This window comes from Taeniopygia guttata, chromosome 4 (genome assembly GCF_048771995.1).
Source record: "Taeniopygia guttata chromosome 4, bTaeGut7.mat, whole genome shotgun sequence".
Classification (NCBI taxonomy): Eukaryota; Metazoa; Chordata; class Aves; order Passeriformes; family Estrildidae; genus Taeniopygia; species Taeniopygia guttata.
Genome location: NC_133028.1, coordinates 14,610,555 through 14,633,404, shown reverse-complemented (window position 1 = coordinate 14,633,404; position 22,850 = coordinate 14,610,555).

The following is a 22,850-nucleotide window of genomic DNA, read 5'->3' as shown; positions in this document are numbered from 1 at the left end:
GTATTTGCTAATTTTTCAGTGCTTCTGAATGTGACCTTGTGCAAAACACATGCAAGCTGACTTTGAGTAAACTATTGTTTTATGGAAATGTGGCATCACTATTCTAAACTCTTTATTTATAATATCTTTCTTTCCTATTTCTTTTTCCTTTTCTTATTTGCAGGTCTTTTGTGGAATATCCATTATTTAATTTCTTTCATTCTGCTTTTTTTCCCCAAATGTTTTTTAAATAAAGCTCTTTTCTTGTTTCTGCACTGTAGGTCAAGACTAGAAGCAGCAATGATGCTTCTCTTTTTTCTAGTACAGATATATACTTGTGAAGACTCATAAAGAACTTTAATACCAATAAGCACAAGTAAAACTTGTTGACTGCACAGGAGGTAAATTTGCAGACAGAGTGAAAACATAAACAATTGTTATCATTGTTCCAAATCAAAAAAAGGTCAGCCCTATGTGAAAAGTTTATAGGCAACACACATCACAAAAGTACCTTGAAATGTTAGAAGTTAACAGCCAGATCTTCAGCTTTAAAAAAATGGTTTAATGGTTTTAACACCACTGATATTGCTGGAGATATGGCAATCCATACCAGACTGTCCTGGCCTTCTGATTTTTATTCTGCATTTTACACATAATTTTTGTCATCAATCTCCATTTATATCAATGACAATGCATATTTCACACAGTCAGAAGTAGACAAAGAGGTGCATTCATTGTTATAACTGATAAATTAGTGTCTTTGTTCAAATAACTTGCATTTACATTCACTGTTAGAGAAGGAAAAGCTTCTTAAAAATTTATAAGCTGACTATGCAGGTTAGCTTAAATGTGCAGTCATACAGTGTTGACTCAGAGTTATATTTAGGAGTGCTTTGCAAAACTAATGGAAAGTAGAGCATTTGTTCAACATCACAGACTTGCAAATGCTTGAGCTAAATATATGGTGAGCATTCAGTCACAGGTCAGGCTCAAACAGTGTGCTCTGAGTGCTTTCTGTGCATTGACTGGTCTAATTTTGGACATAATTTTGCGTTTTATTCAAAACCAGACAAGGATGTGAGGAAAACATGGCCCTATGGGATACAGAAAAAAACTGAAACATAAAGCAAGCTTGACGCTCTGCTTCACTTTGTGTGCCTTATACAGCCACTTCTGGAAAGAGCACTCAGCTACCCAGGATCAAGTTCTCTCTGAGCTGCCTGTGAGATACCTCCAAAAGTTATACTGGGCATCCCCAGCCCATCTGACAGCAAAAGGATTTTAGTTTATCAATTATTTGTTCAGAAGCCTCCCCCAGTTCTTAGCAAACTGGGACCTGGACTTTCAAACCCAGAGATGTATTGTCTGAGTAAATGTGTAATTCATGTGTGTAAATGCACAGAGTACTCACATAAATCAGTTGCTCTCATCCACGGGTGACCAGACAGCTGCTTAACTGGCCATGTTCCCCTACAAATACCTTATTTAGAGACAAGAATTAGGCCTCCGTGATATATGGAAGTCACTGTATGCCCTTAAACTGATTAATGGGAAAATTCTTTTTCACCCTTTATTTGTTTCATGTTCTCCCATCTCCCTCTAACCTGTCCCAGGACATAAAACACTCTGAAATGACCACCCAGTCTTTCAGATTATAAATTCCTCTGGGTGGGAGAATTTGCTTTAAATGTTTTCTCCTGTGAGCCTGTTGTACTCTCCTGTGCTAGGGAAGTGCTTGAGTGCATGCCTGTAGCTCTCAGCAGGAGCATGTCCAGGGGCCAGGAAAGCACATGGCAGCCCTCCACCTGTCTGCAGAGGTGCTGTGCAGCCTGCAGACAACCACTGGTGCTGGAGGTGTCCTGGGGAGCTCGGTCCTCAGAGGTTGTGGTGGTACATGCTGAGCTTGTGCTGACAACAAAGACAATATTTGAGCTCTTCCTCATCCTTTGTAAAGGGTCCTTCTGTCACAGTGCACTGTTGGGGTAGAGGCCCATGCATTCTTGTTAATTGATTTAAGCTTGGAATAACATTTAGTCAGATCTGACCAATCTTTTTAAACATGACCAACTCATACCTGTCCATTTAGCACATCAAGTGGCTTTAAAGCCATTGAAGACTGAGATGAGTCCAGCTTCAGATGTTACTTGAAAATGAGTGATCAGTCCTGCCTGGGCACATGATTTTTCTGATATGTCATGAGAATGGCTGCAGAGTCCTTTTTGAATTTGTTATTTAGCCAGTGACTTGCTGGCATCTGAATCTGCCCAATTTCTAATGAATAATTTAAACCATGGGAAGCAGAAATTGTGACTGAATTAAAATACAAAAAAAAGCTTGAAAATGCTTTCATGGTCCTTTTTCTTGTTTAAAACTTGATGATCAAACAAGAAAAAATTGTAGCTTACGATCACTTCACACTGTACAAGGAAGCAGCAGAGTTGCAATGTTGAGCTCACTGGGTTTATCCACTTTAAATGGCATCTCTTTGTAGCCAGTCAGGACAAAGCTATAGACATTAACAAGAAAATATTAAACATTAATTTTGTGTGTTTTCACTTGTCTTCAGAGAATCATTCTGTAAGCAATTTATCTTGCCAGATAGATTATATTCCACCACTGTGTATGAATTACCTGCTGCTCACCTATTAATCCTGCTTTTCTGTTTCCTTTTCAGCCAGTCTGAGAGGTGCAGAGATTCCGAGTCCAGAGCAATGTTGGAATACAATGTTGGAGTGTTTCCTGAAGTTAATAATGTATGTCAGTGCTCTGAGGCTAAGTTAGGATAGTTCAAGATTTCTGCAGTAACCTTTGTTGTGAAGAGAAGGATTGCCAGACTTGGGGTTCAGGTCGCAAGTTAATGGGCAGTGGGGGGCACAGGAAGAACAGTGTCTCTCTCATCTCTGAAGCACCACATCCTGGTGGTAGCAGATGGCTGGATGCTGGGATCAAAGAAATCATGTTCTTTTCAGCTGTGATAAATTGCAACACTGCTTGCTGACTTCCATGTTTATGATCATGGGTGAATTTGATACATTTCTATAGAAAGAAGTCCAGGAAAGTATATTTTCTGTACAGTGATGAAGACAGTTATCATCCTGGCTAAAATACATGTGCTCAAGGTTGTAAACACAGTGAGCAAGTGCAGTAACTGCTGGGTTAGATGTGGCTGTCATTGCTCTTAGCAGTAGAGGTATTGCTTTGCTTATGTTGTGGGTGAGTGAGTGAGGTTTGTGCAGCCCATCCCTTCATAAGGCAAGAGGTTACTCTCATCCAGGTGGAGAGAGGTTCCCTTGTGCCTTGTGGTAAAGGATAAGCAGCTGGGAACACTAACCACAAACCAGTGCTTTTTTGTTAGCTGGCTATTTGCAGTTATCCAGCTTTTTCAAACTAACTTATAAATGTTTTGCAGGGCAATTTATAAAAATTGCTTGCTTTGATGTATGATGGGGGACACTTCATAGACTGAATGTTTACTCCCATACTTTCTTGGGGCAATAGGTATTTAGCATCTTAACTGTGCAAAAATGTGTATTTAATCCCGCCCACAAAAGCCATTCAGTCATAAATACCTCTAGGTTTTTGAGTACAGAATTTGAAACATGAAGTAACCAGAGTCCACATTCCACATGTGAATGTAAGAAGTCGGCAAGAGGCATTTCTTGAGCATGCCATGTTCAGAGGTCATTTAGGCAAATGGGCATGACTCAGCTAGCACTGAATTAAACAGGTTCCAAAGAGCACTTACCCTCCAGAAACAGAGGGTAAACAGACCTAAGCCATAGTTGAAAATGTGTGTAGCCAACACTTATTTCACTCCACCACTGCTAACCCAGGAACAGCAGAGACAATGACTGAGGGTGCATGTACAGCAATAAAATTTCCTATTTCTTGACTTGGTGTTCTGCAACAGCTTTTCAATCTTTTTTTCTTTTGTTCCCCGGGAATTTATTGTTTGAAAAATGCTTTGTGTAACTATGATTTCTTCTAGAGGATCATCAGGAAGACCTGTAAGCTGTTTCCTGACAGGAGATTGAGAGAGAAGAGAAAATGAGCTGTTAACAAGAATGCTGCCTGCTGTCTGACTTGTCCTAATTCATGAAGGGACATAAAGCTTAGACAAAAATTTATGGTGCCTTAATCCTGGGAATGACTCAGTTGTTTAACAGCATGTTTGTGTCCACACAAGCATAGCATCTGGGCTGAACCAGAGCATCCACTGGAGCACTTCCATGGGTGGATGGGGGCTCTTCAGGAAGGACCATCCAGGGGGATGGAGGGAGCTCTGTCTGATGGCAGCAGGGATGCACAGAGCTCTGCCCTGGAATGGATGAGGACACAGCTCAGAACTTGCAAGTACAGATCAGCAGGAGTAATAATGTGGGTGTTTTTGAGCAGGGTACCTGCTGCTGCCAGACTGACCAGGAAGAACAGATGAACCTTTCTGCAGACAGCTGGGAAAAGTCCCCTGGTCCTCACAGGGGCCTCCAACCACTGATACCTGCTGGAAAAAACACAAGAAAACACAAGTGATCTGGTAGGTTCCTGCAGCAGAGGGACAATGCTGCAGAATTCCTGACATGGGTGGTAGAAAAGCCAACAAAGTGAAACACTCTGACAGACATTATACTTACCAACATGAACGTTGTGGGCAGGCTTAGCTTCAGCGACCATGAGATGTGGAATTCAGTGTCCTGAGAGGTGGGAGAAGTGCCAAGATTAGTATCACAATTCTGAACTTCAGAACAGACTTTGTCTTTTTCAAAGACCTATTTGGGATAATCCCATGGAACATGTCCCAGAATAGATGAGCAGTCCTTGAAAGCTGGCTGATTTTCAAGATCACATCCTCCAAGCTAGAAAATGATCCAGTCTGACAAGCAGGAAAGCAATCCAAAGTGGCAGAAGGGCTTCATGGATAAACAAGAAGACCAAGGAAGCCTTACCCCCACTGAAGAGGTGGGGCAGAGAATAACTAAAAAAATCGTGCATGCACAAATCCTTGGACCTTAAGGAATTTGAGGGAATCTCCCTATAGAAAGAGGATTCTGTGTTCTGAGCAGCTCTTTCACCTTTTTGTGACGTATGAATGTAGTTTTTTCCTTCTGAAAAGAAAAATCTACTGAAAGCCAATTTATTCTTCGCAGTATAACCACTTCTCTAACCTTGCAAAGAGATTTCATAGCTGCAAGGTGATAGCAAAACTGTTCAGAGCTTAGCTTAAAACAAATACACATCTGGGCAAGAAATAGAAATCATAACTGTAAACAATTGAATACGTAAAGTAATCTAAAGCCAAAGTAAATAATTTATGAAATGTACATAGTTAACTACTATCTAATCAAGAATAAACCACAAACAGAAAAAAAGTGCAATAAATTAGTATCTCCTCAATAATAATTTGACTGGCCCTACATTTCAGCATTTCTTAGGGCCATATTGATATATTCATAAAATAAACAATATATTTACCAATTCTGATTATTAAAAAAAAAACCCTGAAAGCTGTCCTACAACTCTATTATTTGTCATGTTTTGGGCTTTTTTTTTGGTGCCAGGATCTGCTAATTAATGGCGTTATATTTTTGTAAGAGATATCAATTTATCCAAGCTGCTGTTCCATTTCAAAGATCTCAGAATAAGATTCTTCACCTATTCAGTTGAAAGCTCACTATCCCACAGAGCCATTCTTTAATCACTTCAATGCATGCCTCCATAGAGAGCAGAAAGTGTTCTTGACTTTATTAAGATACATTTCTTCTTCCAAACTGAAACCTAATCCAGATTCAGAGTTCATTTTGCTTGGTTATATTAAAAGGTTATTTAATTTTTTATTTTTAATAAACCTTGAAAGTTTGAGTATTGTTGCTGGTGTATACTTTGATCAGTGGATTTGAAAAGGAGACTGTTGGCTATGACTCTTATTTTCATTACATTCAGGCAATACTGGGTACAGTGGAGACCAAACTCATTTGGAGGCCTCTTAATGCCAAGATCAATCAATACATAACAATTATAGAAAGAATATTAATAAACACACAAGTTGTAGTGAGACAATTTTTTTTTTTATTATTTCTGTCCCTTACTTGCTCTGTGATTTTTACCTGAGGTCCTCTGTAAGGACTGAACAGGATTTTATAAGAACTAGTGTGTCTTCCTCCAAAACATGTTTTTAAGTTGGGCTGGGTGACATAAATGTCTTCTTCTCAGCTGCAGATATATCTGTCCAGTGACTTTTGCTTTTCATGTACCAATAAGATACTTTTTCCCATATGAGAGCAGATCTGTGAGCAGCACAATAAAGGAGAGAGGCAGATGAAGGTGCTGCAGGCTGGCCATAATCCTATCTTCCTCTCCTAACCCCTATTAGATGGTTTTGAATTTATTCTTTACTCCTGGATCTGCTGCAACAGTCTAGTGAAAATTATAAAAAAAAACAAACCAAAAACCTTGGCAAAAAAAAAACAAACAAAAAAAAAAAAACCCAAAAAAAACCCAAAAAACTTTTAAATACAGGTCTTCATGCCAATTTATTTCACCCAGCAGAGTGTTTCAAAATGTGGGGAAGCCTGGGTAGGAAGTGATCAGCTATTGGAAAGCAGCATTAGTGACTGCTTTCTTAAATTCAGGACAACAAAATGCAGATCAAGGCTGCTTTAGCATGCATAGCCTGTCTGCTTCTAGCTTTAGATATAGGAGCTGTAGAAGCTGCAGGAGCTGTAGCAGCTTGGAAGTTCAGTAGCAGTTATTCAAGCTAAAGATGTTCTCACCATTTTACTGACTTGGCTCTTAATTTGTTTCCAAAACCTACAAATGTAGATTATATCTTGAGAAACTAGCAATTGGTATGGGTTCTGTTTTTGTTTTCTTGCAGACTGCAAAGAGCATTATTTTAATAAAATTCTGTTTTACATTAAAATTTCATTAAAATACATTTTTTCTATCCTTCTGGTGCACTGCTTCTGATCAATGGCATCCAAAAACTCACCTCACCCAAATGAAAGATTGATCTGATTCACATTTTCAGGAAAAGATATAATGAGTGATTTGTTGTGGCTTGAAAACTTGGATAGCAGGTTCCAAAATGAGCAATATTTATGGCTGTTTTATAAGCACTTAAAAAATAGAACGGAAATACCAATACAGCCTTGATTACCAAAGAGATTTTATGATATCTCCCTTTAGATTATAATGTCTTGAATTTAATGCATTTTAATGTTCCTAATTTTGAATTAGGAAGGAAAAGGAACTCATGACATTTGCACTGTGTGACTCTGCTATATGGAAACACACAGCATCTCATAATGGCTTAGATAGCAATAATAAATGAACAAAATTTGCCTTAAGCTATTTTTTTTCTCATTTGTATGCACAAAGATGACACCAAAATCACTTGTTTTCTCTCTGCAATGGTAAGAGAGTCCTTGTTTAAACTATGGTTCTTACAAAAGTCAGTTACCATTATCTTTCTAATAGTTTTCATCATATGGTTGCACTTCTGAATCCACAGCATCTCCTGTGTTTGCTGTTGAGATGCAGCTTAAAATTTGGACACAAGTGGGTATTTACCTGTTCAGTAAAGAAACATAAAAAATCTTCCAACAGGTTAGGATATTCTGTATTGCACTTTGTTTTTGCATATCATAAAAAGCCCCACTGCTGGAAGCACATTAAACAGGGATTTCTGTGTGAGACTTGATTGTGGTGGAGGATAAAGAAGTTCTTCTATTTTGGGGGTAAGGTTTTGTTGATGGCAGTTTCTGTTGCTTAGTTGTTTATTAGGTTGCACGTCATCATTTGTAGGTTCACTGGTTTGATGGCTGTTCTTAATGAGATGTTCTAGTTATCATTTCTGGCTTTAGGGTAGTTTTGTATTTGAGTGAGGTGAAAGGTCAAAGGCCTTGTAGCCAAGGGAGTTAGGTTTACTGTCTTTAATATTCAGCTGTTGAAAAGGAGAGAAAAGTAACAGAATTGGAAGTGACTATTGACTGAGAGAGCCTGAAGAGCAGCAAGCTGCAGGACTGAGTCCGGTACTGATCCCGGGGGGGCATCACTGGTGACTGGACATCAACTGGATGAAGCATCATGGGCTTGGATGAGAAGATTCTCTACAGTTCTTGGATGAAAAATTTCTAGTCTATGTATAAAAATGTAATTCAAATGAGTTTGAAAAAAGCTAGGAGAAAAATAGAGAAGGAACTGCAAGCAGGTCAGAACTTCAATGTACATAGTGTACTGCACAGCCAAACGCCCATACAAGGGGTGCTTCCCATAGAAACAAACACTTAAGGCCAAGGCAGAAGTAGAACTTGGATAACTGAGTAGTCTTCTATCTAAGGAACAGACAAAATGTTTTCTGTACTGAAGAGAGAAAATGAGCAACCAAGAAGAGAACATGGCAGGAAAGAAAACAAGAACAGAGGCTGGTTTTGTAAGAAGAGAGGAAAAGAAAATGGAAATAACTAAGGATAAAGACTCCAGGAGAGAACAAGATGACAGTGTATTAAAAGCAGAGAACATGAACAGAGGGTGAAGAGACCACAGAGAATCAGTATGAGGGAAGGTAAGTGGTGGAACACTTGCTCAGTGCTCAATAAAACGAAGTTTTCTTTGAGGATGACAGCTCCCTGAGATCCACGGCTATAAATGGAAGCTCAGAAGAGGTGTACAAGGGAGTGGGGAAAATTTGTGACTCACCTTCACATTGGAATCTTACCAGCTAACCTTGGCATCAAGCAAGTGATAGCTCAGGTGGTTTTTGGCCTTTGAAGGGGGTGAAGTTGTGAGATGATGATGCAATTAGATAGAGTGCATAAGATCTTGGGATATTTGGTCAATTCACTATTGGATTGGACATTAGACATTTACAAAGAAGGTGGTGCAAAGGTAACTCTGAATCCAAGATTCACAGTTTCAAGAGGGAACCCAGCATACTAAAGGAGTGAGTGAATGTAGTCAACCCAGACTGAAGAGCTTGGGAACTAATCACAAACAACCCTGGGAATTTCTTTCTGTCATAAGAATGCAAAAGCTCTGTCAGAAAGCTCTTTCTAAGCTAGAGTCAGCCCTTACAGATCCCAAAAAAAAAAAAAAAAAAAAAAAAAAATTAAAAAGAGAAATGAACGGGGAACCTATATTTAGGAGAAAAACTAATGAGCAAATAAACCTGGCTTTTTCAAGGTAGTCATTACTGGTATGAAAAGAATAGTGCTGGAAGTTCAACTAAGTTAGAGCTGGGAAAGGATATTAAAATGAATAGAGGAAAAATGTTTGCTTAGCTGTAAGAAACTTAGGTCAAGGAACTTTTGTCTAAAATGATCCTCCTGGTTTGATCAAAAGATAGTATTCTTTTTCACAGGCATAGCAAGGATTATTTAATCTGACACAATGGAAGCTGAGAAGGGATATATGAACACTGTCTGCAAATACATCTGAGTGGAAAGGCACCACATAGGAATAAAAGGTCAGTCTGGATAATGAAGGAAAGTTTGTGACCATGAGAGTTTGAGGCAGTGGAAAGGACTTCAAGTGGGAATAAAATGGAGCTGGAACACTTTATGGATGAGATTATCAGAGTTATCTATCACAGCAGGAATTTCTGCTGGGTGATCTGGGAGTTTCCTTCCACTGCAATGTTACTTCTAATTTGAGGGCTAGCATAGCAAGCCTTTCTGCCAAGGAAGGGAGAGACAATTGTGAAAAAATGTTAATGACAGAGATGAGAAGCATGACAGTGTTTTGAGAGTCTGGGTGCATAATTATTATAGGCTTATTATTAGCCAAGGTTTTTGGGGTCCATGTAGTTTTAAAATTCCCTTTAGTTACAATCCAGCTGTGGCTTACAGCATAATATTTCTTTGGCTAGAAATGAAAATAGATATGCCTCAAGAAAACAGTGAGAATTTTTATTTCATGATATCAAAATACTTAGGATAAAAATAGACAAAGCAAAATTATTTAAATATAACCTCTTCTAACAGACTACCAAACCTTTATTCCCAAACTAAATTAAGTCAATTACATTTCTCCTTTTCCTTGGCTGAAAGCTTTTCAGGAATCTCTTAGAAGAGCATCAGTCTTGCTTCTTTTTTTCTTTCTGCATGTCACTTTTTGTAGTGAAAATTGTACAATGATTGGAGACTACATCATATTGTTTCAGCTGTGGGATTGATCAGTAAAGTTTATTTACTGAGGTTTATAGCATAGAATAGACATATGTTCTGAAAATACATTTTTGGGGCCATCAAGCTACATGGGGTATGAACAAAGGGGACTTTAACTAGACCTGTGATGTGAAGCAGCAGATATATTAGTGTTTGAAAAGAATCTTTTTAAAGTCACTTGTCAGTAAATAGATGGATAAACTTGCAACCTGCTTTACAAGAGAGAAGATGAAATGGACCTTGCCAAGATTCCTCAGCAGCCTTAGATAGCAGTCAGTTGTTCTCAGAAGGCTTCATCAACATTTCGCTGCTATTTAGAGGCATCAGTGCCTACCAAAGGGTAGGAAAATGTGGTTTGTAGTAGAACAGCTGCTAATAATAATGCAAGTGATGAGCTGAAAGAACAATGGATGTTAGTTTTTAAAGTTTCTCTAGTCCCCTCTGGCTATGCTACCTATTACAAGCCTGCTTTGATTTCACACCAGAGTATATCATGATTCAATGGGAACCATACTACTCAAACCAATATGAAATTCAAAGCAGGAAATATATGTTTGTGGGAACAAATGGGACAGGATTAAAGTCTTTTGTTCATGTGTTATAGTTTTCTTTACAACAAAGCTTTTGGATGATTTTTATGTGTGTATAAAAATAATAATATTTAAAGAAAAGAATAGACAATCAGAGAAAACTGTCTTGCCAATTAGAAAAATCCTGTCTTTTATGTTTTATGACATTATTAGGCTTAAGTTGAGGGATGCCAATGTTGAAATGAGTGATTAAGAAATAAGTGAGAATGCATAGAAATGAAACCTTTGTTTTGTACAATAATAATTCATTCAGTTAGGAAAAAAACCCTAAAACTCTTCAATTGTAATTGTGAGAAATGTCTTGTTACTGCAGGCAGAGTTTGTTAGGTGCCAGAAATAAAACATAACAGTCAAATCCAGCAAAACTGAGTCATGACAAGGTGCACTTTATTAACTTATTTGACCTGTTGATTTTAAGCAAGGCAAATCTAAATTTAGCTCAGTTGTCAGATCTGGACTGTATGAAGCAGGACTGAGGGATCATTGAAGGCTATTTTTTCATAATGCATCTCCTAAATTTTATCTTTTGACTCTTATTCATTTTGTTCCTCCTGAAATATTTTCAGGATTTTTGGCACCTAGGTTACTTGCCTGGATGTGGAGAATGGTCTGAATCTTTCAAAAGAAAATAATGCTTCTTGGCCACAGCTCACAGTAGCTTGAGAAACATCTTGTTTGGAGAACAGAGACCAATTCAGACTGCACACAGCTACACAACTGCTTCCAGCTTAATTTTCAGAAATACTTTTGTACCCTTCAGCTGATTTACTTTCTCAACCTGGACTGGAATCTTTACTCCAGGTATATCTAGGCCATTTATATATATATATATATATATAAAAATAAATATATGTGCATATATATATATATATATGCACATATATGCAACCATCAGTGGTTACAGCAGAGAACAGCTGGCCAATATGTACTTTTGTGTTTAATTCCTGTTATTCAGTTCTATTTACATTTTAAAATGCAATAAAAAATTTTGTTCTTACAGTGTTTTATATTATTGCCATTTGATTATTTTTAATCTTCCATCTCTAGAAAGGCATCATTTCCCTCATCTTTTATTTGATACCCACCTGTTGTTACTGTACTGTGTCTAGCCTTCCTGCTAAAATTGTACCAGAAAGAGGGAATGAGTTCCCTTTCTGGCCAATTATCCCTTGAATCTTATGCACCTCAACTTTGGTATCTGCTTCAGTGTGCAAAATCAGTTGGTAACATTTTTTTTAAATGCAATTTATGAGTAAATGTGTGTGGTATGTCCCCACTGGGATGACATGTGTCTGTTGTCCCACAACAAAGTACCCTGCAGAAGTGATTACACAGTTTAGACTTAACTTTGTAGATCCACCAGCAAAAGTGTTTATAAGAAGTATAAAATATAACTTTTCAGAAAACAGTAGAACCTTAAGCCTCTTCAAAAATATAGCTAGCTATTTGGATTTAAGAGGAAGCCATATTTAATTTCTTTTTAATTCCATATCTTTTCTGCAACAAAGTAAAAGTTTAATTATTGCAGGGTATTTTGTACTTTATATTTTGTTTCTCATCTTGGCATGGGTATGTCTTTAATAGCTTCTTTTGAGAATTCAAATCCAGAAATGTTTTTATCTTGGGAGACAATCATTGAATAGGTGGCATCTACAAAGAGGATTTATAAAGGGATTAGTCAAAGGCAGGGTACCACAAGTTCTTTTGAACACATGTAGGAGTGACAGGCAAGAGGTGGGGACTGTTTGGCTTGATTAAATGCAGGTGTTATGAACATGGAGCAGAGGAAAAGACTTTATTAAGCTTAGGGGTTACTTAAAAATTTATGAGACTATGAAAAATACCAGCTCTTTCCCAATTAAAAGAAAATCAACAACAAAAAAGGGATCCTATGGGCTGTGAAAGAGCAAGAGGTAGCAGCACTATGAAAATTTTGTTTTGCTTTGTTCGCTTCAAGGGACCTGGGAGTTGACTCAGCCTTACCACAGCCTCAGTCACACCCTGGCTGAAATCCAGGGTCCCTCCTGCTCGTGGCTTTGCTGTTGCTGTTGTGGAGTGCCTGTGTCATCTCCAGACAACTTTCTTGGCCAAGGGCACGTTACCATCATGCTCTGAAGCTGAAAGGTGATTTCACAGTACCCATCACAGCAGTTGCCTGGAATGAGAATTCATTAGACAGAGGTTGTACGGTTTCAATTCTGGGTGGCCTCAGACAGTTTTTGCCACTTTTTCTAACCTTTCTGATACTCTTAGGAAATAAATACACTGACTTAGCAGAATGGTCTGCTGATGGGAGCAGGTCTGTGAGATGTTTCTGTTTTGCTGCTGGATTTCCTCCTGTGCCAAGGGCTTAGTTTCCTCTGTGGTGTGTGCCTGCAGCACACTCACCTCAATGGGGCCTTGGTGGCTGCTGTTGCCCCATGCTGGCCCTTTCCATAGCTCTGTGCTCTTCAGGTGAGATCTAGAAAGCGTTTCAAACTCCCAGAGGTTGTGACCCTGCTTGCTCCAGGCAGCACAGCATAGTTTATGAATCCAGACTGTGGAAATCTGTTCTTCTCTGGCCCCAGTCTCTGAGTCTATCAACACAAAAACTGATGCTGTTTTTCCAGCATCAGGGAAGGGACACCACCTAAAAATATCAAAGCCATTATATAATTTAATAATTGTTTGGCCTAAGAGAGACTTCTAAGTGTGATAAAAATGCTGGTTACAGGATGTCAACAATGTTGCCTCTAAAAGCAATATTTTATTACCCCTGTCTCATAATGAGAGCATGGCCATGTCAAACCTCAGCTGGTCTCTCACAGCTTTTCTTTTCCACTCAGCAGAGCTGATTTTGAGAACTCTGCAAGTGTTTCCCAGGCTCAACTAATGTACAGTGAAGTCTTGTATGAAGAAATTTTAAGACAGACTGCCCTGAGATGATAATTTAGGGCCAGAAATCTGAGATAACTAAAGGATCCAGGACCCACTGGGATCAGCTCTTATTTCAGTAGAATGGTATGTACTAAGAGTTTTATGATTCTCTGGTCTTTCTTAAGGCTATTTATGGAAGAATTTCATGGATGATTTTTGGTGTCTGCATGAAGGGGTAATTGTAATATTTTTCTTAACAATGCTAGGTTATATATTTACCTTGTAATTGTTGAAATGCATGGAAATGATTTGCCTATAAATTGGAGTAAAAACTGGCAAAAAAGAAGAATTGAACAACAACAAAATGCTCCCATATTAAAAAAAAAAAAAAAAGAGAAAAAATATAAAAACATATTTTCATCACTCTTGCATGTATAATGTAGAACTAGCTGCTCATTTTCAGCACTTGTCCAATCTCTGTGTCTCATCTGGCAGAGTATGATTTCAGGACATACATTTTCTAGTAAATTAGCAGTGATAAATATTGATATTACTGTATTAAACACATAGTAGCAGCAGTAACAGTCAAGAAAAATCTTGGCGATTTTCAACAAAGATTGAAGAGCTTCCACAGAATTTGTTCAAATCATGCTGCAAATACATGGCTCCCAGAGTAAATGGCACTTCATAGCACTTGGAAATTACATCTGGAAGTACTATTTTCTGTACAGCCTAGAAAATCTAGTCTCTCAGCTCCTCTGGCTCTCCAGCCTCCAGAATTGCTGCTTGAATGGATATATTGTGCAAAATCAGATTGATTTGGCATACAACAGGGTGCTCTCATTTCATCACACAGAAAGCCAAATGCTTCATTAAATATTTTGCCAGTTCTACTTTTTAGAAACAGCACTTAACTGCACAGTTACTACAGCCATTACAATCCATCCGAGTGCTGCAATAAATTGCCTGTCACCCGAATGGGAAAGTTTACATAATAGAACAAAATACAAGCTTTTATGCTACTAGCCATTGAAAAAAATATATACATTTACACAGTTTGGACATTAGATAAAAACTGCTGGCTTCACAGTGTTGCAACCAGGACTGCAGATAGAAAGTAGTATTAATAGTCCCTGTCTTTCTCAAAATGGGAGATTTTAAGTTCTGTTTTTAAAATTAATACTGTTACTTCTGATTCTGAGTAACTCAGTGAAAATGAAAGGACCAAATTTCTTTTTCTACAGCTGTCCTAGGAAGAAGATATTACTGTATAGTATGGACTTAGGTAGATGCCCAAATTCTTACTTCTGCTGATCCTGTATTTTACCCATATTTCTCACCCCAGTGCTCCTTACATGGGCCTGATTCTGCATATGCAGAGTGTTGAAAAGGGCTCAGAAATTAGTCACTTACACTGATGTTTTCCTATTGCAGACAGCTATGTCTGCTGTCCGTACCTGAAAACCATCACATTCTAACTTACATAATGGAAGCAATGAGGCTGAACCACATTTTTTTGTTGTAGAGAACTTCCACAGCAGGCAGGTAACTAATTAGAGTTTTACAGGTGAAGGTAATGCATTCAGAAAAGCCATGTCTTCTCACAGAGTACAAGTACAGCATCTTTGTGGTGAGATTCTTACCAGTGGAGGTGATGCTACAAAAGAGCTCTTTTTCAGGTGGGTTGTAGCTGACCACTGCACCTTTCAGGTGGCAAAGCCTGCAGCTCTGGAGGCAGAGTCTTCAGTCAAGAAAAACACTCACCTGCCTTCTGGCCAAGCAGGCAGTTTCTAAAGCCACCCAGGCTACTGCTCCTGTTTATTGGTGCTAAAGAAAAAGCTGGGATGCTACCCTGCAGACAGCAGGAAAAGTGGTGTCAGTGGGTGGGATAACTCTGACTTCTGAAATTCCAAGACTGGTGATAAATAAAATTTAACTAATTTCTTCAAATATAAATAGATTTTTTTATATATGCATACATCGATACAAAGACAAATAAATACATCCAAAACTTCTGTCATGGAAAAAAATTCTTTCGATTCAAATACTTTAGTCATTTTTAGTAGGTTTTTTGTTGCTCGAAGTGTCTGACAGGACTTACTGGTGTTTGCCCAGGGTAGTCTGCGTAGGTTATTGTGAGTCTTGCAAAGAAAGGCTAGGCACAGTACTCTTTAATTTTCATGGACAAGTTTGGTTAAATCACTGGGGAAGCCATGAGTGATCTATTAATAACCAGGGACTTTTAACATATTATGCTTTTCATATATGTTATGAACGTGTGTGGCCCTCTAATTACCATCCAATCATCAGAGCATCAAAGTGTCTTACTTTGTTTACAGTCCTGAAAAACCAGAGTCAGGTTTTATGAGCCTGACAATATATTCTTTTTTTTTTTTTTTTTGCTTATATTATGTGACTTCTTTTTAATCATATGAGAAGAAACTTTCTACATAATCATTGCAATAAACATTTTGTGAGACTTTTAGAAAATTATTTTGTACTTACACTGCTGAAGATGGATGCTGAGTCCTATTTATATGTTCAAAAATAAGTCCTTAAATCTTTTAAAGTACAGAGGGCTTGGAGGACCTCCCTGTAGGTGCCCCTGTTTATATTGCCAAAGTTTAGCTGGTGGTTGCAAAAACCCAGCAGCCAACTTACTAATGAGCTTGTTTTGACAGGACTGCATAGCTCATTGCTTATTAATGCAGTGTTGCTGGCTGGATCATGCCACACTTTCTGGAACTGTAAAAGTGATTCAAGAGACTGTACCAAAACCAAGCTGCAAACATAATTTGGAACCAGACTCACTGGATTCACAATCCAGTTCAAATAATCAGGACTGCAATGACATTTTCCCATGCACTGCTATTCTCTTCAGCTCAAAACTTTGAGAGTCTTCAGTATTCTGGGACAAATTTATCCTGGGGATAACTCAAATGAAGTGAGTGAAGTCACACCAGGGATTCATTTGGCTCATTACTAACATCTTGTCTCCTACCAGCGTGCTCTGCATTGCTCAGCTGACACACTCTGGGGTGTGATGAAGACAGAAAGGGTCAGTTCAGCTTTCAGGCTCCTCTATCTTTTCCATGGCAAATTGGTTTTTTACTATATTTTTAAAATAAGAGGAGTATAAGTGCTATGGGCTGAAAGCAGTTTAGAAACCAAGCAATATCAAAGTCATAACAGGGGGAATTGCACTGATCAGTGGGGAGTTACCCTCCTCAAATTTATTCCTCCTGTTGTGCTAGGTAGTTGAAATTTTGCTGTGTAATGCACTTTGTTAATGTGTTTAGGGATTCATGAGGCTTTCATGATCCTGTTGACTTGCCATAAAACATCCTATGGGCTTTTCCATATGCAGTTTTTCTGGAAGAATCCTTTTCCTTGCTCAATTTCTAACTGAAATGTGCAAAGATTGATTGACATCAATCATCATCTATGACATCAACAATCTTTGACAAGCTTGAAGGATTGATCCATTTGGCCTGAGAATTAATCTGGCATTGAAGTCTCAAGACTGTCTACTCGAGATGACCTCAGGGCACCTTTTGCAAAGAATCTTTATTAATTTAGATTTAGAACTCTCCAGAATAAATACAGTGTCTCTGTTTTATTATTCTATTTACACAAATACTTAAAGAGTAATAATGGAAATTGGAAAGTCTGAAACATTTCCTTTTTATTTTTAATAAAAGTATTTATGACACTGTGATTACATTACATACATGTACATGCATGTGTAGATCCACATAGACATGTGGACACTTGTGGACATATGGACACAGAAAAGTATGCACATCTTTCTCCCTGAGGAGACATTTGTATCTCATTGATAATACAACTTTGCCCTTAAAAAACATGGAGTATAGGTTAAACAAAATTCTCACTGAAAATCCATAAAAAAAAATCTTAAGAGTATAAGAGTGAAATTACATTTCCAGTTTATGGAGGAGATAAGAAAATGCCAACATTACACAAAACTTTGCCAGTATGCCTCTGCCAACACAACATAAATCTAGAGCCACACGGTACTTTGTCAGATCAAATCTCTGGGGATCAAGGCTTGAAAAACAAAAAACCCCAACTATATACTCATGCAGTTCTTGCTGACTAATTGTATCACCTCCAGGACTGACAGAGGATCATTCCAGTGGATGAGCAGCACATTCACCTTCTGGTTTTGGACATCTTCAGCCCAAGAGCTCCAGAACACCTTATTTGTGTTGCTCTGATACACAGTTCTGAAGGGTTCTAAGAAACTTATTTATCAACAAGTCTATGTGTCTGTCTTACTGTACATATAAGCACAGTATGGACTTGCCTAATCTTCTCTGTGAGACTAAAATATTGTCTTTTATTTGTAGTGCTCCCACAGATGTCACTGCAATTACTTGGATATACCTGAAAGCCAAACTTTGTTTTAAGTTCATAAAAGTTAATAGTATTAGTAGAATACTGTAATTAGATCTCCTACACTTAGCAGGAACAGTAGGATTTAATAACTTCTGATTTCAATTCTGATATATGTTCATGGGGTTGCAATAAGCCTTTTTCTTTTCCATACTAAAAGTACCTGCACTGAGTGGTTTTGTTGCAAATGTTTCATATTTTTTATAATAAAAGCTCTTTTCTGTGAAAATGAATCCAAGGGACAACTTCTCTTTTCCTTTAAAAGTATTTAAAATGGTTTCAAATTTACTATCTGTATGCATTGATTAAATAGAATAATCTTCAATAAGAATAGGAATACATCTAAATAGTACCTTTTTATTTGTGTTGCTAGGTATTCAGCTATGTCATGTCCCTGTAACCTTTCAGCTCTCATTGCTGGAATCAGAAACATGAGACTGTGGTACATTTTCTTTGGCTTCATGATAAGACATAATTGTTTTTGTTTCAGTCCATGTTGATTTTGCTGTCATGGAATTTGGCTTCAAAAATTAGCTTTGAAAAAATGTAACATCTCAAATTGAATAAAGCTGACTTGAAGAAAAATGTACATTATTCCATCTGCATTTTTTGATATATTATATACTCATACGGTATCCTAAATACTGAAAACTCTTTAGTCTTGGTTGAGTTAAACAGAAAACACCTTTTGACTCTTAGTGAAATGTCTGATAAATATTAATTTCTCTGTTTTTGTTGAAAAGCTGAAAATCATCCACATTTCCTACAATTTCTTCCCCTACAAATGTTTGATTCTGGGCCAATGAGATAATTATATGATCTTTCACTCTCCTCTGAAATACAAAGTGTTCATATAAAACAAGGCTATTATTAAGTGCACTGTGACTTACAAAATTCTTCAATGTGCACTAAACATACCATGTTAAATCTTACTAAAAGGGGGAAGCAAGCTGCCATCCTGATGATGTTGTGGTCCTTTCTAATCACCTGTGCTGGGATTAACTCATCTAAATTTTATCACCTTTAAGGCAGAAGTCTTGTTTTAGCTGATCATTACAGCTTCTGCTATTCTAAGAGCAGCGAGATGAGCCTGGTACCTGTAGTGATACTGAAGGGCTGGAAAGGATTTAAAGAGTGCTGAGATGTTACAGAGAAAGGCAGAGAAATTCAACAGCCAAGGAGAGTGGGATAACACAAAGGGGAGGAAAGGAGAAAAGGCAGAGTTCCTGTTCAGCAAGGGAAAGGAACATTGAGGGCACACTTCATTAAATACTTACATACTGTAAACAGTAAATAAATGTAGGGTGAGAAAAGACTCTCAAGGACAGCTGTAGCTGGCTTGTTGCTTAGGAGATTTAGAAGTGCAGGCCATCTGGGAGAAGAGCCCAGACAGCTCAGAAGTTGGGTTAACTTTCTTTACTAGTCTGTGTTTTTCCATGTAAAGACTAACAAAATTGAAATGATCACTAAGAGAAAGACATTTATAAGACTTTCTCTTTCTGTAAAAGCTGAATTTCTAGTTCATCAGAAGTCATCTCCTCTTCAGGAGACCCACCATGATGGTGTGCTCCAAAGTGGGGCTTCCTTTTAGTTTCTTCTGATTATTCATTTCCTCCATAACGTGGATGTTCCAAAGGGTTTTTTAAGTGTTATTGCCTTTCAATAAACAGCCAATGCATCTGTTGATATGGAGCTTGCTTTTTCAGAGATCTACATCTATTTGAATACATAGTTTTGCTAAGAAAAAGGATGCAATTAGGAAGAAATTCCTTACTGAGAGGGTGTTGTAACAGTTTGCCTAGAGAAGTTATGGATCCTCCAGCCTTGGAAGTGTTCAAGTCCAGGCTGGATTGGGCTTTGAACAAGTCTAGTGGAAGGTGTCCTCTCCCATTTCAGAGGGGTTGGAACAAGATGATCTTTAAAGCTCTTTCCAACCAAAACCATCCTAGGACTCTATGAAATTTAACACTGGTTGATTAGGCAATTGGAGTTGGAAGATGGTCTCAAGGGTGCATTTTATAAACACTTATCATATTTTCTTTCAATGTGTTTAGATTTATACCATATAATGGCCATATTTGCTAAAATGTTAGGAAATGTATTTATGTATCTTCAGTACCCTATAGCATACAGCTGTTTGAAGAAAATACCAACAGTAAGAATAACAAAAGCAGTTTCCAGGACTTCAAAGCAGTAAGACTCCATTAAATCCCCTTAAAGTATATGGTTCTTCATCAAATATTTCTGCAGTTGGGATGTTTTGGGGCAGATGCACACTATGAAAACAGGTAGGCTGTTGATACAGATGCCATCAGATCTCAATTGCTTGGCTGAGAGAGACAGAGGCATCTGTTTAATTATCTGTGTAAGTATGGAAATCTGCGAATAGAGCAAACTTGTTCAGAAATGGCCACTTCTGGCAAACTGATAAATGCTGCAGTAATTTTTAGAATTAACAAACAGGAACAGAGCAGTATCTTAGAATGGAATTAATTATGATTAGCTACAGAACCTCAAATTCCTTCTAATCTTCAGAAATTTTTAAAAACCAAGTAAGGATAAGGTTAAGACATCTGATTTTTTTAACACAAAACCCCCTCAGAATTATACATGGGTGTTAATCATAGTTTGATGAATTCTCATTTATATTTTAGGAGTAAATAAAGTATCTTCAACTAAAGGCTTAAATAATTTCATGAAAGTGTGCTTTTCCAGATGCACAATATTGCTGGTTTGCTTTTATATGGCCATCATGTGTTTCAAAGTAAATTTATCCTTAATTATGTTGAAAGTCTCTGTAGATATTTTAAGTAGCTGCAAATCTTCAATGCTGAATATGGAGTTACAAATTTCCTATTAGAGAAACATATTGGTAATTTGTTAAACAAGTCACACCTGATTGCCAGTTACACCTCATTGGTATGCTGTTAAGACAAGCCCCTTCACATTTAGTTAGGTATTGTTTCAAACAACATGCCAGCAAAGATTTTTCCCTGGATCTTGGAAAGCAATATTTTATACATACTCAAAAACAATAACATTTGAATGACAGCTGTTTTCAACTTGGGATTTTGACAAAGAATCTTAATTGTTATTCCGAGGCAAAAATCTTCATTAACAGGGAGTTTGGGTTATGAATATTTATCAATTACCTAAGGAGAGAATCCTTGAGAGGAAATGTTATTTTCTAAATAATTCAGCCTATGAAAATTAGTCTGGGAATTCCTAAGTTTACATTTAAAATACATGTGAAATTTCTACAGCTTTTGACACCTGAACTGCTCAAATCCTGCTTAACCACTGCTTTGCCACTGTCCTTGTACCCAAACACCTGCCACGCTTGGTCTTCACCATCCAGGCTTTTTTCTCTGAACACAAGGAAACCTGGTATTTTGAATACAAAGATCGTTCACAGAGTGATGGTTGGGTTTGGGTGTAGCTAAAACAAGGTCACTCACATGGGTTCTTAGACTTAGTTCCCCCTTTTGACTTTAAGAAACCACTTCTTAATAGTGTTTCTTCCTTTTTTGTTTGATTTTTTTCCCCCATAAATAAATTATAGCTGAATAAAGGAAACAACCTAGTTGAATAGAGTGACTGGTTTATGAAAGGTTTGTGAAAATCAGAAAGCAAAGGATGAATTAAACAGAAGGAAGAAAAGGATAATATTTTCTCCCTTTGTTTAACATACCTCATCACACCATGATCAAAAGCAGTGGATACTGATGAGGTATAATTTCTTAAAAAAAAACCCCACATATTCAGAGTGTGACACAAGTTCATTTGAGGATGCCAGATTCTTTGCATGTAACTCAGTAGATGAATGCAGCACTGATTGAATCACACAATTTTCAAACAATATATTATTATTTCATTATTTTACACTGGTCTTTTGTTTGCACTGTACTATTTAAATATTGAAACATGGTACAAGACTTTAACAATCCTGAGCCAACCCACATTCCAAATACATGAAATGGGTAAAATTGTCATTCAAAGAGAACAGAAAAAAGTTGACAAATAAATATTTATAGAATTGTTGAAATACCTCATCCAGAGCTGCAGTCCAATGATGCTTGTAGCTTGTCATTGTGTATTGTGCTTTGGAAAAAATGTCGTGAATTTCTCTATTCTGCTGTCCAATTATAGTGAAAACTCTTATATCAGAGGAAGAATAGGACAACAGAACTAACAGCAATGGGACTTGCTGTTGCCTGCGTGTTGCACAGCTGTCTCTGCTGGCTAAACCACAGGTACTACATGCCCTGGCTTAAAGCCCTGGTTCAGATCAGATCACTCTTAAAACTTATGTTCGTGATAAAACACAACTTTCTGTAGTTGCAAGGGAAAACTTGGACAGATAAATGTAATTGCAAGCAGGTGCATGCTGGATTCTGCAGGCCTGAAACAGCCCTGAGAGGTGCATACAAAGCTGGAGTGCTAACTCAGGACTCAATGTTTTGTGAAGAACAGCACCAGCCCAGCAGAAACAGGGAGAGAAGAACACAGGAGGCTTACACTAATCTATGTTGCTTAATTTAAGCATAGGAAGTCTCCCAAATATTGCCTGCAGGAAGGACAAGTTGGCAAGAGCTGCTCTCAGGCCTGGGAGGAGGCAAAGTGCACTTTTCACCTCTTGAAATGGAAGTAGACCTGCAGTGCGGCAGGACTTGTGGATTGCCTTGGCTGCTCATTAGGAACAATATGTGTTGGAAATAAACTGCTACACAAAGTACTGCTGGTTTTCTAGGTAGGAAATTGTAGAACTATTTATTTTATTCCTCAAATGTTGAAAAGTCATATGTTCTCCACTGATTTTTACATTTTTATCCTAATACCCCAAAAGCCT